The sequence below is a fragment of the Equus przewalskii genome, chromosome 25 (assembly GCF_037783145.1).
Source record: "Equus przewalskii isolate Varuska chromosome 25, EquPr2, whole genome shotgun sequence".
NCBI lineage: Eukaryota > Metazoa > Chordata > Mammalia > Perissodactyla > Equidae > Equus > Equus przewalskii.
In genome coordinates this window covers 8,406,962-8,424,645 of record NC_091855.1, presented here as the reverse complement: position 1 = coordinate 8,424,645, position 17,684 = coordinate 8,406,962, and the positions used below count along the sequence as shown (strand labels likewise).

At 43.9% G+C, this 17,684-nt stretch overlaps 1 long non-coding RNA gene and 1 other non-coding gene across 2 annotated transcripts; both read right to left on the bottom strand.

Annotated features, from left to right (window-relative positions):
- Positions 1-6,102: 6,102 nt before the first annotated feature.
- Positions 6,103-10,099, bottom strand: LOC139079280 (uncharacterized). Its single transcript, XR_011532752.1, has 2 exons — positions 9,906-10,099; positions 6,103-6,238 (listed from the first exon to the last, which is right to left on the bottom strand). It is a non-coding gene; the product is annotated as an uncharacterized lncRNA (long non-coding RNA).
- LOC139079520 (U6 spliceosomal RNA) lies at positions 8,451-8,557 on the bottom strand. Its single transcript, XR_011533214.1, has one exon. It is a non-coding gene; the product is annotated as a U6 spliceosomal RNA (small nuclear RNA).
- Positions 10,100-17,684: the final 7,585 nt, after the last annotated feature.

Sequence of the window (17,684 nt, the reverse complement as noted above, 5' to 3'; positions counted from 1 at the left end):
TGGTTTTCCCTACGACAGGGAACTGGGTAGCAAGGGCCATGGGTGGGAGGGAGATTTCTCACTACATCCTTTGGTGTCTTTTGAATTTTAAACCATGTGACTTTGTTTCCTATTAAAAAATAAAGCACAAAATATCTTTAGGAAACTAAACATATTTTTAAAATTCAGTGACCTTAGCTAGAAGTTTGTTTGCTAGCAAGTGGATTTCCATGAGGAGGGAGGGGTGAGAGAGAGCCTGGACGGCTTTTAAAGAGCATAGTTTAGAGTTTTCTCAATAGAGAAAAGAAAACACAAACTTTATGCACAGCCCTGGTCAGATTATCAGTGCTTCCTCCCATGCCTTGGCTATAAAAAGCCATTCTCCTTTGCTGTGCTCCCAGAGCTGCATGCATTTCCTGCCTCTCAGCCGCCTGCGCTGGCTGGCGTCTGACCCAAATGACCTTTGCAGAGCCAACTGTGAGAGTGGCGCTCCTGAGAAATGTCTGGAACGTCTCTCTGAAAGCTTAGTGCTCCGAAAGCCGCTCCTACTGAATGTGCATGTGGACTCACGGGCTCACTCTTTAGTGTGTCTCTGAAGTTTCCTTTTGATGCTGAGTTTTCTAAGGACTCAGTTAGTGAAAAGCAACAGCTCCCGTACATTTAACTCTCCTCTCAAGTTGGTGCTCAGGAAACCTCTCATTTGCCTCAAGGTCTTAGATTGTGAAGATCTAGAACAAAAAGGGTCATCCTTTTATCAAGCCTGCTTTTGCTGTCCTTGATAGACCTCACTGTAACCATCCCCATCCAGCACGGTTCCAAGGGAATGTGCGTTGGTTCTAGTCTCACTTCTCCATTAACCAGCTTTGGTTCAGCGCCTCAGCTCTGCCCTGCCAGCTGTGTTAACCCTAAACAAGTCAGTGAATATTTCTAGCACTTGCCTGTAAAATTAGAGTTTGGAATAGAAGGTCTTTAGGTCTTTCCGCATCGGAAACTCTATGACCTAGGGGAGAAATTCTCTCCTTTACCACACCTCCAGGTAAGGACACAGACCCTGTTCTTTCTATGAGAAGTAGCAGCCATTATTCTAAAAGTCTGAGGGGTCTGGAATAAGAACTTCCGATGTGGATTGTTAAAATAATAGTTCTAAGAGACTAACATAACTAGATTTAGGGCTTCAGAAAACTACAAAAATGCAAGTCACAGAAGAGCTCAAGTACCTGTAAGAATTTAGAATATTGTAAAGAAGACATCTCAAGTCAATAGGAAGACTATGGACCATTCAGTCCAAGCGTAAATGAGACGACTCATTAAGAAGTTGGAAAAAAATTTATATCCCTACCTCACTTTACACACCAAATAGAGTCCAGATGGCTTAAAAATATAAATACAAAGAACAAGAGAGAATAGAAAAAACATGGGTAAAAAATTATGTAATTATGGAATGAGGAATACCTTTCCGAGCATAATCCAAAAGTAAGAAACAACAAGGAAATTACTGATATTTTGACTACTTAAAAGAAAAGAAAACTCCTATATGTCTAAACTACATACTCAAAGTTATGGAAAATTGAAAAAAGAATTCACAGCATATTTGACAGCAAAAGGTTAATATTTTTGAATTATGAAGAACTCTTAGAAATCAACGAAAAGATAAAAAAAAACCCGTTAGAAAAATACAGCTGAAACATGGTCAGGCAAGTTACACAAAAAAGGAGAAATGCAAATAGCCAATAAACATGAAAAATATTTTACCTTACTAGTAATAAATGAAATGCCAATGAAAATACCTTTTAACCTATAAAACTGGAAAAGTTTAAAAAGAGTGATAATAACTAGTGTTGATGAGGGCGTGAAATACTAGGTAGTTTCATACACTTTAAAGAGAATGTAAATTGGTTCAAACTTTCTGGAGGGCATTTTGGCGAATGGATATAGCATTTTAAAATGTGCATACTGACATTTAAATATTTACATCTAAGAACTTATCCTAAGGAAATAACAGGCTAAAGACACAAAAATGCCTGTACAAGAATGTTCTTTAGTGTGTCATTTAATAAAAGATTGGTAAACTTAAATATTTGTCAATAGGGGAACAGACAGCTGTGCAATAATTAAAAAGTATAGACAGAGATGTCCTCAACATATTAGTTGAAACAAAAGATTATGTAATGGAATATATAGTATGACCCTATGTACGTATATTTTCCGTATGTTTTTATTAAAAAAATAAAATCAGGAACAGCAAATGTTAGTAACTATCATCTCAACTCACATTTAGAATCACAGGGAATCTTTACTTTCTTGTTTATGCTTATCTGTATTTTCTGATTATTCAAAAATAATGAGCATTTATTATTTTTATCACTAGGAGAAACAATAAAACCATCCCCTTCCTTCCCAAACTCATGTCTGATCCTTAGAGATGAAAAGAAAACAATGGTAGATGAATGATGCATCTCTTTCCATGACATGGCTTTCGTTACCATAGCAAAGTGCACATAGGAGTAATGTCTGAGACTAAACAACTGTGTGTCTGTCAATGTCTCAGCGAGATTTGCTTCCTCTATTGCAGATGGAAAGCTGAATTTTCCAGTGAACTTCCCACAAAATTGCCACTTCACCAGGTGGGTTCCAGCAATAATATTTTGAACAAGATCTGTCATGGAGATGGTCTTTGATTTCCATTTTTGACACAGAAAAGATGTCCAAGGCAGAAGCAACAGACGGTTCAATCATACTCCATCTATCCGCCCCACCCCCAGTCTCATTCTCTTCCTTTCTTCCTTTATCTTTCTCTCTTCTGTCCTTTTTTTCCTCTTTTCTTCCTCCCCCTGCCTCCTGCCTTCTGCCTCGTCAGCTATTCTTTCACTAGACATTTCCTGAGAGCTTTGCAGATGCCCAGCCCTGGGCTACGTGCTGAAAGCAACTTCAGAATCTCCAGTACGTTCTCCAGGTCCCTGCAGGTGATGGCAATTCCAAGGCAAAATAGTAACACCAGGACTTCACAATTACTTCACTTAATGGTGAAATACTGGGACTGATACTGTTATTATATTTTTAAATATTCAGAATTGATAAAATATAAAACAATGAAACAATACGTGCAGCATCTCTCAACAACACACATTTATGAGCCTGTTTGAAACCATTAAGCAAATGTGCAAGTTATTAAAGATAGAAACATGAATATACAGTATTAAGCTATTACAAATTAGCAGACGAATTAACAACATAACATTAAAAATAAGCACTCCTAAAATAAAAATTTAATTAAATTTGAAAAAAATTATAATTGAAATACCATAGTGATGTTATTTGAGTTCTAAAAAGAGTACAATTTTTAAAAACAAAGTGCTTCAGTGGTGTCATTGTTCAATTGCCAGTATATTTTTCTGCAAATTTTGCCAAGTGTTGAAAATACTCTTTCTAACTATGCTAGTGGGTGAACAGTAAGGAGCTATTATAGATTAACTTTAAATTATTCCCTTCCGACTCATTCACCTTCAAATGATAGGATTTCTTGCCTTATAACTGAGGATTTCTGGGGACTCGCAAGAGTTTTTCAGTGTGTGTGTGTATGCACACATTTGTTTCGTGTGTGTGAATGTGGTATGTGTGTATAAAGTGGGGGGTCTGTGTGTGTGTATGTGTGTTGTGTGGGATGCATGTAGTGTGTGCTGAGTGTGTATATGGGGGGTACACATGGTATGTTTTTGTGTGTGTAGAATGTAGGGGGGTCTGTGTGTGTGTATGTGCATGTTGTGTGAGATGTATGTAGCATGCAGTAAGTGAGTATGTATGAGTGCATGTGGGTACTCATGGTATGTATGCGTGTGTATAGAGTGTGTGTGTATGTGGTATGTGTGGTGAGTGAGTGTGGGCAATTTTGTATGGTATATGTACGTGGGTAAGAGTGTGTGGTGTGTGTGTCTGGGTGGGGAGCTGGCGGAGACTGGCCAGGTTCTCTAACTCAGCAGTGTGACTCTGGATACCGATCTTTCTCCACCTAATCTCAGCTGATGGTGACCCGAGGGCCACGTCCAGCGCTGTGTTCATCCGTGCAGGGACAAACTGCCACCAGATCGATACAAGTTTATGAGGCCAAGGGCCTGATGGAGTATCAGCCACCACGTCACCCCGGCAGCTGCCAGGTCAGGGGAGGGCTAGACACTTGCCTTAGTAGAAAGAGACCTCAGAGAGGCCCTGGGCTGCCCCGGGGGACATCAGAGAGCCAGGCTGGAAGGTGCCTCTGAGGATCTCCAGTGCAGTGTTTGTCAGCCTGAGGACTGCAAATTTTAGAGGGTAGTAAAATCAATTTAGTGGATTGCAAAGAACTTTTTTGAAAAGTAGAATAGAAAAGTGTACACTGCACACGTAAGGATAAGCACAGATTCTTGGAACTTTTGTTTCAATTCTGTGTGTGTTGTGTGCTGGGTTACGATGTCAGATAAATTTGTTATTATTAGTCTTGGTCACTTTACATTTTTATTTTAAAGTGAGAAAACGGAGGGCGTCTGAGGAAAGTGATCTGCCTTCTAAGGTCACACCTAATTAGTGACGGGAACAGTCTTTCCGTTATATCACATGTGCTGAGAGCCAATAGTGAGTCACTAGAAAGGGCCAGAATAATAACTTCACCCTTCCTTTACTGGAAAATAGCACTTTTAGTCTTTTTTTGAAATATTATTGCTTTTCAAAATTTTCAAATTTCCTGAAATTTCCAAATGAGAGAATTGAACAAGTTGGCTGATGTTCAAGGTTCCCTTCGACTTTGAAAATTCTAGAGTTCTATGATTTTAAGGAGGTCAGAGAGAGAGGATGTAGGTTACTCAGTTGTGGTCTGTGGGAAAAACCATTTTTATCTATAAACAGTGACTGTGGGTTCAAGGATCCCCCCTTCCTGCGGGACAAGGGCAAGTCATCAGACATCTTCCCCCCTGTCACAACACTATGTATTTCACAGCTACTTTGTGGGAGTCAAACGTGATCATCGTGTGAGATGGTTGGGAAAGCACAAGAGTGAGTCAAGAGTTGCTCAGTGATCTCCCGTAGTATCTCGTCTGGTCTTGGCATCTGTCTGGGAGCCACTCTGCAGGGCCAGGTATGGACACCAAGACCAACCTGGGCACCCTTCACACACGTACACAAAGTCACTTAATGTGCCTCTCTTATCCCAGCGAGAATGACGTTGTGTTATCAATTGTTATGTATTTAAAGGATTTTTCAGGTTGTCGACGTGCACTGATGGGATGCTCTAGGAACATCTCAATCAAAACAAAACCTAGGACGGGGTGAAACACTTGTCCTGACTTTGTGAGTCACTGTGCCTGCCCACTTAATGACCTTTGTGGCCAGAACTACCCTGCCCACCTCTCCAGGCTATGTCTTGACCACTGTCCCTTCACTCACAGAGTCCAGCCACACTGGCCCTCTCTTGGGTCGTCAACCATTCCATGTTTCTTCTTTGCCTTTGTACATGCTGTTCTCTCAGCCTGGAAAGCTCCTCCCTCCATTTTCCTCTAAATACACTTGCTCAGCCTTCAGATCCTAGCTCAACTGTTCCTTTTCAGAGACCAAGTTTGGACCCTGTGGTAAGCTCCCGTGGCACCATGGACCTCACCTTGGAGGCGTTTTTGTTGTCATTTTACCGTCATTTGTGGCATTGTTTGATTAATGTTCATCTCCTCAACTGATAAGCTCCGTGAGGGCAGGGAGGGTTTCTGTCCTCCCCTCTCCGTGTGCCCCAGCACCCAGAAGGGTCTAGCGCACAGTTAGTGGGCGCTCAATGATGGCATCCTGAAGAAATGGATACATCTGTGGGTCTGTGGGCCACACTCAGGAAGCGTGTTTCATGCCCATTTCTAATCCAGGGTGATGCACATGCTTACGGAATAGGTGCTGAATGAATAAGGCAGTTCTTGAGCAACTTAATGTCTTCAACATGACCAAAGACGATTCTTCCAGAGAAAGTCAGCCTCGACCTGAACCTCTGCATTGCGGGAAGACTCTGTATTCTCAGTAGGCATATTTTTCATTTTCTCAATAACCATTTTAGATGCCACAGTATCTTCCTGCTGCCTTTTGACCCCTCTGTAGGCGAGGGGAGAGGAAGGAGAGAGGCCCTTTCTTAATTTTCTCCTCTTTATTTCCCACGCACTTCCTACAGTGGAGAGTCAAAGCCTGTTGGCGTTGGTCTGGTAGGTGTCGCCTTGCTGCCTGGATTCACTGTGCATCTAGGAAGCAGTACTTGTGTGCCCGCCTATGAAATGTATAACAAAGAACATTTGTGCAGCATTTCACAGAGCACCACTGCCAATATTATCTGATTTAAATCCCACAATACTGTTATGAGAACATAGCATCTTCCAAATTTTAAACACAGTGGAACTCAAGGATGTGAAGTTACTCGTTCAAGATAATAGAGCAACTATTTTGGACAGCAGGACTCAAACTCAGCTCTTTTAATTCCAGTGTTTTATATTATAATAACAATAATATATATTATATATATTCTATATTATATGATATATATTTTTTAATTTATATTTATATATTTATATTATAAATACATATATTTATACAATTTATATATATTTACATTATATATATTATCTATATTATTATATATTATAGATAATATATATTATATATATTGGCATCTGTCTGGGAGCCACTCTGCAGGGCCAGGTATGGACACCAAGACCAACCCAGGCACCCTTCACGCACCTACACAAAGTCACATTGATATATAAATAATATATAATAATTAAAAAATATATATTTCTAAATATATAAATAGATAATATATAATATAGTGTATAATATATATAATATATATTATATTATAACACCCTTTTTGCACCCATGTTTGATAAGATTCATAACACTTCATAATTATTCCTTATATTTTATGGCATTTCTTATTTTTCCAAATATGCCACATTAATTGCTGTGATACAATGATTTCCTGAGGTCCGTGGGGCGGGTATTCACCCCGTTTTACAGATGAGTAAGCAGATCCACGGTGGTTAAATGACACATCACTCAGCAGACTGGCTTGGGCCAGATCTCATTCTCTGCTCTCCATGTGACTATTTGTGGTAGACAGAATGGCTCCCCAAAGAAGTCCAAGTCCTAACCCCCCAAACCTGTGCATATGGCACCTTATGTAGCATAAAGGACTGTGTGGATATAATTTAAGAACCTTGAGGGGCTGCCCCGTGGCCGAGTGGTTAAGTTCACACGCTGCTCTTCGGCGGCCCAGGGTTTTGCTGGTTCAGATCCTGGGCACAGACATGGCACCGCTCATCAAGCCATGCTGAGGCAATGTCCCACAAAGCAGAACAAAACAAACTACAACTAGAATATACAACTATGTACTGGAGGGCTTCAGGGAGAAGAAGAAGAAGAAAGAAACCTTGGCAACAGATGTTACCTCAGGTGCCAATCTTCAAAAAATAACAGAACCTTGAGGTAGGGAGATTATCCTGAATTATCTGGCTGGGCTCAATATAATCACAAGGGTTCTTATAAGAGGGAGGCAGGGGAGTCAGAGAACAAGGCGAGATGATGGAAGCAAGGGTCATAGGCAGAGAGAGATCTGAGGATGCTCCACCGTCAGCTATGAAGATAGAGGAAGAGCTCACAAGCCAAGGAATGCAAGCGGCCGCTAGAAGAAAGAGATACCGCCTCTAGAAGGAACACAGCCCTGCTAACATCTTGACTATAAGATTTCTGACCTCTAGAACTCTAATAAATTTGTGTTGTTTTAAGCTACTAAGTTGTGGTAATTTGTTACAGCAGCAATAGAAAATCACACCCCTCTAAAGAATGACAGACGTCAGCAGGTAAGGAGAAGATCAGGCCATTTCTGGGATATCCTAAACCGAAGGCCTAGAGGGAAGACACTGGCCTCAGGATGTGGAAAGAGAACAACAGGCAGCAAAACGCTGCTGTCTCAGAGGGAGACATGAGGGCCTGAGGGTCTCCTCTCTAAAGCCTTCCAATGGCCTCCAGGCCACAGGGTATAAAACCCAAACTCCCCAACTCAGCCTGCCTCAGACCTCGTCTCACCCAGTCTCAGCCACCCTCACCACTACAGAGACACTTGCCTTCTTCCTGTTCCTAGAAGCCTTGGTACTTCCTGTTTCTTCTGCATGAAATACTCTCAGCCCAGAATTGCACATAGCACCTTCTCATCACCTCCTCAGACAGGGTGTAACCGACCGCCTCTCCAAAGTGCCCCAGTCATTCTTGACTCCATCGACTACTTTTCTGGGCTCCCGGGCTGACATTTCTGTCCCAAGTGCCCCAGTATATTAGTTCAATAAATAATTTTTTTCATCCAACTCTTTTTTATTTTTGGATATACATCATATTTCAAATTCTGTGTACATTACATCGTGTTCACCACCTGAAAACTAATTATAGTCCATCCCCTCACGTGTGAGCCTAATCATCCGTTTTTCCCTAAAAATATGGAACGCTTCACAAATTTGCATGTCATCCTTGCGCAGGGGCCATGCTAATCTTCTCTGTATTGTTCCAATTTTAGTATATATGCTGCCGAAGCGAGCACAATAATTTTTGACCAAACGAATAGACTAGAGGCAGCCTTAAAACAGGCTTCCCCAAGCCTCTCCTCCAGCCTTCCAGGAGTAGTTTCTGCTTAGACATGAACATTGGGAGCCCTCAGGTTCTTTTCTCTCTGGCGTTCCTAGCTGCTTTTGGACACAGGCCTCGGTTCTCATTGAGAGACAGAATAGCAGCCCCCAAGAGTCAGGACCTAGCCTGGCCCTCACAGCCGGGCCACGGTGTTCTCCTGTTTAACATAAATATTTCCATTGAACACCAACATCAGACAACACCGCTCTGTGACCACGATGGAGCAAACAAGATTACTCCATAATCAAGCCTGGATCCAGACAAAAACAAGATATTGTCCAAACCACAAAAATGACCAAAGACGCCGCTTTCCTGGTTAATATGCGTGACTGCTGTTTCTTTACTAGTTACAGCTTTAGCCTCGTCTCATTCCTCCTTGCCTCCCAGGTAAGAATGATTAGGATACCCAATCATAGCATTCCCCCTGCTTCCTGATCACATCCAAGCCAGAGCAAAGCCCCCTGTGTTTGAACCCTCCCCCAAATCACCTAATCCAAACCTAAATCCTATAAGTTCTCTGTCATACCCTCTTACTAAGATGACCCCTGGCTTCCCATCATGTCCCTTATTGCAGCTAGTCAGTGAACCCAGCATTGATCGACTCCCCTGATCCTGATGGTCTCTGGCTGGAGGGCATTGGCACGGTGGACTGGAAGGCAGGCTCCGCTGTTTTGCCATGTGGGAAAGAGAAATGCTAGTTGGGCCAGCTGGTCAGCTAGAAAAGCCTGAACCATTTGCCAGTGAAACAATAATACCGGCTGCATACTGGGTGCATATTACCTAACCTGCACAAGAGGCGGGCTGGTGAGGCTCCTGGTGGGGCTGCTTCCATACAGGTGCATGGCGTGAAGGGGCCGGCAGGTGTGGCTGTGGCCTGCCTGGCTTTCGTCAGGGATGCCTGCACCCAAGGCTCAGCTGCTCCCTGCTGCCAATCTGTCCAAGGCCATCTCCTCAACACAGGTGCCAAAGCCCCCGCTCCTCCACTCTCTCACCTGCCCCATCCCCCATGTTTCTCATCTTCCACCTTAAACTCTCCTTCCTGCCTGAGCTAATCTCCCTGTTGATGCGCTTCACGACCCCCAAGCCCCATCGGCAGCTCCTCTGCCACAGGTGTGTGCGTCTCTGCCGGCTGGGCTCTGACTTCTGGACCTCTTCTCCTCTTTTCAAGCCCTCCTTAGTGATTAGGTCGCCCCTTCCCCAAAGTCTTCTCTCCGGAGCCCAGCTGGCTACCCACGCTTGTAGCAGCTGCTCTCAACACTTACCCAGCGAGCTCAGATTACAGGCGCTGACTGGGTTGATTTATGGGTTTGGGATAGTCATGTGGACAGTGTCTGTGTTTGATTTTGGTGAGGTGGTGGGAAGGAGATTCATATCTTTGTTCTCCCCGTCCCGAGCCTAACCTCCCCAGGCAGAGGCTACACCTGCTGGCTTCGTTTTTTGACCCCTCTGTCCCCACTACCTGAGTGCAGAACACTGAGTGCCCGGCACCCACAGGCTTTCAAGTGTGTAGGGGAAGGCCAGGCAAGGAACTTCCTGTGGGGCTGTAGAACAGTACCCGCCTCTCCCACGATCTCCCCGTTCCACCCCCAGCCCAGCGTCAGTGCTGGCAGCTGCCAGGAAGGTGTCAGAGGGAGCCATTTTCAGGGATCTTGGAAACTCAGCGACATTTCTGACCAGCCTAAGTTGTTTGTTCCTAACTCTGAGCTTCATGGCTATCTGCAAACATTGATCCTAGAATATTTTTCTTTCTAGAACTGGACATGTTCCAGTCTATCTGACTGCTCCAGGGCCCAGCTCGCTCCAGTTAGTGGTGGGAGTTAATCTCCGATGTCCTTCTCATCAGCCACCTCTTGTAAACACCTGATGACACTTTAGAGTGCAAGGTCAAAAATGCGTCCACTTTTTTTAAAAGGGGAGTGTGGGTGGAAAGGATTCTCTGCTGCCTTAAGTAGAACCAGATTAATCTAAATGCAGATATGGGGAAATATCCAAGACGAAAAGTGAAAAAAGCAAAGGTCTTTTCAAAACAGTATAAACACCATGAGCTCACTTTCATAACCCTATATATCTAATGTTTTTATGTATAGAAAAAGAGTTGAAAAGATATTTACCAATCTGTTATATAGAAGGAGTTAACGAGAGGACTTTCATTTTCAATTTTTCATAAAGTCATTTGTTATTTATGCAATCACTAAAAAATAAAAATTTTAAAAAGGGACCTGGAATAGCAACTCTTACTTTCATCCCATTCAATTATTTTTTTAGTGTTTCTACAAAAAATATACAATTTTGCTTCACCATTAAAAGAATTCCACTTAATTAAAATGAAGTTTTACGTATATCTTTGTTTAAATTTTTATCTGTCATATCTAATTTATTCTTTCCTGTCTTTTAATGTCTCAAAGCACTTCAGGCTCCTTGCCTGCTTCCTACCGGCACCGGCCGGGGGAATCTGGGAGGCAGGGCTGACTTGACAGCCCCTGGAACGGCAGCTCCTTGGGGAAGCGGCTGCAGGGCGGTATTCAGTGCATCCACTCAGCGTTACTGAGCGCTACTGGGGACCAAGCCCTGTGCTCGCTGCCAGCGCCAGACAGTTGACAAAAAGGAATGAAAATTTCAAGGAAACACTCTAGGCTATTGGGTTAGGGCCACAGGCTTGTCCCAACAGCATAGGGTACGGGGTAAGAATTCGGTTTGGAAAGTCAGGCTGCTTGAGTTTAGCTCCCAGTACTACCACATAATAACCTCAGGGCCGTGTGCCAGTCAGGGACTCGGTCAGATGCTAATAACAATAACCGGAAATAACACAGGCTGAAATAAAACAGAAGTTTGTTTTGCCTTCATTAAACAAATCTGGAGCGAGGAGGTCCGAGACTGGTGGAGCAAGTCGTGGCATCGGGTGCCCAGGCTCCTTCTGTCCTTCTGTCCTGCCATCTTTAGCTTGCAGCTTCCTGTCTCAAGGTCACCAGTTGGTACTGGAGGCTTAGCCATCAAATCTGCACTCCAGGCAGGAAGCAGGAAGAAGGGGAAAAGACCAAGAAAAAGCGCATGTAAGCAGGCTATTCCCCCTTGAAGAAGCTGTTTTGGACTCTAACCCAATGACCTCTGCTTCCATTTTATGGGCCACAGCTGCTTGCAAGGGTGTCTGGAGAGTGTAGACTGCGAGAGGGCCACGGTGCCTCCTCCAGGAAAGTCCGATGGGGCCTTTAGACCCTGGTAACTAGCTGTCCCTGCCCAGGGTAATAATGTTGCCACCGCCGCCAGTACGAGGGGATTAAATAAGATAATATTTATAAAGCCAAATAAGGTCAAATGTCACTTCCCTTTGAAGCTGTCCTCAGGGAAAGGATCCAATAGCACATTCTTCACACATTCTTCACACCTGAACCCTAACACTGGCTAGGGTTTGTTATAAATTTACCCGACTGTCTCCCCCACTGCACTTTGAGGCCAGAGGCGAGGCCTCATACGCCTTTCTACCTGGAGCGCCAGCACACTGCCGATTCTCAGTAAATCTTTGTGGAATAAGTCAAAGAATTTCCCTTCCTTTCTTGATGTAACTTCCTGAAGCAATTTTACTTCCAAATCTAAATACCCTCCAGGCCCTAAGCCTTCATCTTTGAAAAGTCGCTTTCAAGCTTTGGTCTCCGAAGGCCTAGCACTAGCCACAGATACCTGTTTTGTCCTCTATCTGCTGTGTGACATTAGGAAAATTTCTTAACCTCTCTGAGCTTTAGCTTCCACAGGGAAGTTGAGATCATATTGGTGATACTGTGTGTGTGATTTAAGGATTAAATGAAATTATCCAGCATGTACCTGGCATGGACCGATACTCAGTAGACATTAGCATCTTTTGTCTTTTGATATTTTCCCTCCTACCCTAAGAGAGCTAGCCCAGGCAAGTTAAAAACAGCTAACACTTTTCGAGCACGTACTATACGCCAGGTGTTACCTTGAGGTAGATCCTATTATAATTGCCCCATTCTACAGATGAAGATACTGAGGTTCAGGGAGTCACCCAGCTAGAGGACAGAGGCAGAGCAGTCTGGCCACAGAACTCATGCTTCTACCCGTTACACCACACTGCTTTCCTTGTTGCATTCGGCCACATTTAGCCTCAGCCCGTCCGCCATCAACTCTTCCAACGTCCAGTCATTGACAGTTTCTCTGGGTACCCCAGAGCCCATCCCTCTGGAGGTAGGCCAGGAGAATTCTGGGTCAGCTTACCCCCAGGAATGGTTTTCTCAGCCTAGAAGTCCCCACAGAACCTGGTAGGTGCTCATATTCCCCAGAGAACATCATGACAAGACAGTTTAAGAGCCTGAGAACAGCTGTGACCTCAGACCAGTGGTCCTTGTAAGTTAGAGGCACCCCTACCTCACGAAAATCCAGCCTGCGAAAAATTCAAACTTACAAAAAGGTCAGTGCGTGTGTGTGTGTGTGTGGGAGAGATGGTGTGCATTACATAAAGATACTTCACTTTGTAAAGTATGGCACTCCAGTGTTCCTTTATTTAGCAATCTTTCCCTGTGTACTTACAGTGATTTAATTTTTTAAAAATTCCATTTATGTGAAACTTTACAAGGACATGGCTATTCAGCCAAGTGAGATACACCCATACAATTTCGCGGTCTTGACATTGCCAGGAAATTGCTGCAGACGCTGCCGTAGCTGACCCTTTCCCTTTCGTGTTTCTCTTCCAAATTTTCCTCTGAGGAGGTACTTTTTGAATCCAATTATAGGAAGAACATCATTGGAAATCATTCAATTATCACAATAGAAAGAAGTTAATTTTGGCTGTGGTGGGAGCTCCCATTGACCACTACCATCCTTTCTCAGCACTGGAAAATTACAAAGTTTCTTTCCCTGGTGTTTTAAGACTCGCAGAGCCTCTGGGAATCAGCAGTTAAGGGTCTGGGCCACCAGCCAGTAGCAGTGGGGCAGAGGCAGGAGGCTCATGACATCATGGAACCAGGAGGCCAGAGAGAAGGGCCTGTTCAAGGAGCCAGCCTCTTAAGGCTGGCCTTGGCTGTTCCGGGCAAGCTGTGCTGGTTGCTGCCTTCAGCGAGGATTAATGATGTGCCTTTCTGACCAGCCAGCCAGCGATGGGGTGTGAAATCACTGACAAGAGAGGGCAGAGAGCGACGAGGAGGAGAAGGGAGAGTGGGGATGAGAACCTATGAAACCTTGGAGAGAAAAGTGAAGCATATACTTTCACTACATTTTCAGAAAGTTAAAACCATACCTGAATATGAAACAGAAGCTATGAGTTGCCGGGGACGGGAAGCAACTCAAATATCACCAGCCTTAACTGAAAAAGAATGAGGAACCCAAGCATTTTGTAATTTTTATGAGTGGCCTTCTAGAGGAAACCGGGGCCAGCTGCAAGTTTACATTTCAGGAAAATCTGGCCTGGTGAAGCCTCTCCTGACTCACGCTTATGGGCTGGAGCTCATGTGCATTGCGGGAAAAGTTTGACATTTCCTTGTAAAGCAACAAAATGCAGAGAGGGGCCCCAGGCCTGCTCAGAAATCGCCTGCATGCTCTTCTCCATAACCCTGCACCTACTTCTTTCCGCAGGGCCTGACTATGGGAGGCCAGCAGGTGGATAGGACACAAGATTTAAGGAGCCCCTCACTCTCGGGGTTGAGCCAGGGCAGGGCCAGGCCAGAGCGAGAGTGCCTCCCTACGTCTTGCTCTGCAGACGCCCCACGCCCCTCCCTAGCCTGCCCTGCCTTTCACACTCCCTCTTCAGCAACTCTCTAATTCTAAGTCACTTAGGTTAGGGTGGGGTGTGGGCATTTTTAAAAGCTCCTTAGATGATTCTAATGTGTAGCCAGGACGACGGAGAGACACTGCTTTAAGTGACCAACGGTTGGTGGCAAATCGAAGGAATCCAGCCAAAAGCCAAGAATTAACCTTGACTTTGTCTTTTCCTAGTATGTTAACTGGGGGAAAAAAAATTCTTATCAAATTCATTTTGGTTCAGTCTATTCACTATATTACAGGTCACAGAGGGTCCTGTATAGGGTTGCCAGATAAAATGCAGGACACCCAGGTAATTTGAATTTCAGATAAACAGCAAATAATTTTTTAGACTTATCTGAAATTCAAATTCAACTGGGCTTGCTGTATTTTTGCTTGCTAAGTCTGGTGACCCTCATCCTGCCCCGATTGTGCAGGGCAGCATTTCCTACTTTGTATCACAGAACACAAGTTGCAGAGAATATGATGTGTATTATCCTAAGAAAAACACTCCACGGTCAAATAAGTTTGGCAAATGCTGGTTTGGCAAAATCAAGTTAACTGGGTTTTTTGGCTATAAAACTTCTGCGGGACTGTAATATGCAAATGCATACTGTGACTGTGACCTCCTCAAGTTGGAGAATTGTGGAATTTCCAAACTTCCGTAATGGGGGGACATGTTATAGAACGAATGTCCCAGAAAACTTAGTGTGGAAAACACTTCCATGAGAGAGGGGCGCTACTGGAGGGTTTTAAGCTGTAAGTGACAAAGTCAGACTAACGATTGAGACAGATAATTTTACTTTCAGAAGTATCGACTTGAGAGCAACAGGCCTGGAAGCAAGGAGCCCAGACAGGAGGCTATACTGGTTTGTGTGGACTGCCATAAAAAGCTACCACAGACCGAGTGGCTTAAACGACAGAAATTTATTTTCTCACAGTTCTAGAGGCTGGAAGTCTGAGCTCAAGTTGTTGCAGGGTGGGCTTCTTGGGAGGCCCCTCTCCTCGGATTGCAGATGGCTTTCTTCTCCCTCTGTCTTCATGTGGTCTTCCATCTGTGCATCTCTGTGTCCCAATCTCCTCTTCTTATAAGGACATTGGTCACATTGGATTAGGACCACTCTTATGGCCTCACTTTACCTTCATTACCTCTTTGGAGGCCCTCTCTCCAAATATAGTCACATTCTCAGGTCCTGGGGGGGGTAAGACTTCAACATAGGAATTTTTTTTGTTTTTTTTAGATTTTATTTTTTTCCTTTTTCTCCCCAAAGCCCCCTGGTACATAGTTGTATATTTTTCATTGTGGGTCCTTCCAGTTGTGGCATGTGGGACACTGCCTCAGCGTGGTTTGATGAGCAGTGCCATGTCCGCGCCTAGGACTCGAACCAATGAAACACTGGGCCCCCTGCAGTGGAGCGTGAGAACTTAACCACTCGGCCACGGGGCCAGCCCCTTCAACATAGGAATTTTGCGGGGACACAATTCAGCCCATAACAGAGAATATCACAATTATCCTACTGAAAGATGATGATGTTGTGAGTTAAGGCGGTGGCAGTGGGAATGCAAAGAAGGGACTGGATCCTAGAAATATTAAAGAGTCAGAACTGAAAAGACAGGGAATTGATTAGACGTGGTGAATGAGCAAAAGCAAGGCATAGTTTTTAGCACAGAGTCGTGCTCAAATATATTTGTTTCCATCTCTTTACTGTTTCCTGAGTCTAGAATAGACTCTTTCACGTAACACGAATTCATTCTCATAATGCAGTGTTGGATTAAATTCGTTTCAGCGATAGAAGCATGAACAACACAGTTATTAAGTATTTCCTGCTTATTTCCAAAAGTATCCATTAGTTTTTGTATTCAGATGATTGACTAACCTCTGCATCATCTTTCCCCACCCTTGGAAAAAAATATTGAGCATTTTGGGAATTCCTGGCTTACCTGTGCCAGATTCATTCTTCTCCAGTGGGTGGAGTTCTCGTGGTTTCCAAGGAGAACAAAAGCTTGGTGAGGAGCAATGGCTTAGACAGACCCGGCTTCCTTGGGGGCTGTGGTCCTCAGGCCCTTTAAGACACATTGATGACCAGCCCTAGTCCCTGTCTTCAACTTAAGAGTTAGCCAGAATAGCCAATAACTTCTGAGAATCAAAACCCTAGTCAAATTTTGATAGTATGAAAAAAAATCACTGGGTGTTTTAGACAGATAAAAAAGTGGTCAAAGGACATTTTGAGTGGTGGCCTTTAGTCCTGCAGAATCTATAGAACAAGCTAACTCCACAAAAAGAAACTCTTGGCATTGCTGGAGTCAGGGACTAAGGCCCCACAGGTCAATGCATCCTCTGAGCACCAGCCTCTGGGCTCTCTGCCTGGCCTTATTTGGCCTGGGCACCAAGAACGCCAACAACTGGATGGCTGTGGCATGACGGGGTGTCTTGGTAACACCCTGAGAAACTGCCAGAGCTACCACAAGCTAGGACCCATCTTTGCTGAGGTGTACAGAATTCTTGTTGATACAAGTGTTCTTTACGTTAAAAGCAATAAATTCCTTCTGGTTTAACTAAAAAGGAAAACAAATCAGTTGCAAGAACTTGGAATCTTTTCTCTTTGTCCCCTGAGGACTGATGCATTTCTCAGCCTTTTGGCCTCTCTACCATTTAAATAATGATGCTGGCCAAAGTGCAGCCAACTGCCTGTAATCTTTGTCTGTTCTGAGCCTTTAATCTTTCCCTAACTTCTTCCTTTCAGCCTACACTTGAGGTCTACCTCATTCCAAAGATTTTTCCTTGGCCAGTCATCTCACGGTATTAGTATTCTGCCTTGTCGTAGAGCTGGAGGCCTGCCCTGAACTCCTTATCCAAGTAACAGCTACTTGAAAGGCAGGCAGGAGCTCCTCTGTGACTCTCCCACGGCTCCCAGCACACACCTTGATTAAGGCAAATACCCAACTGGTTGTCCTGAATCTGAGGCAGAGCTACCTCCTCTCTATGCAATGCTCAAAAATTATTAATACGCTCTAGTGTTGACATCTTTCTTCCTTATATATAATTTAAATTCATCTTGCAACAACCTAAGACCATTATGTACTTTATTTGTAGTACATTGTCTGCAAAAATGGCCCAAATCGTTCCCTTCCTTGTATCTATCCCCTTTGCAATGTGGATTTCCATCTCCTTCCATCAAGAGGAAGAATCTATTTTCCCACCCTTTGAATGTGGGCTGACCATATGACCAGCTTTGACCAATAAATAACAGCAGAGGTGATGCTGTGCCATTACCAAGCCTAGCCCTTAAGAGACT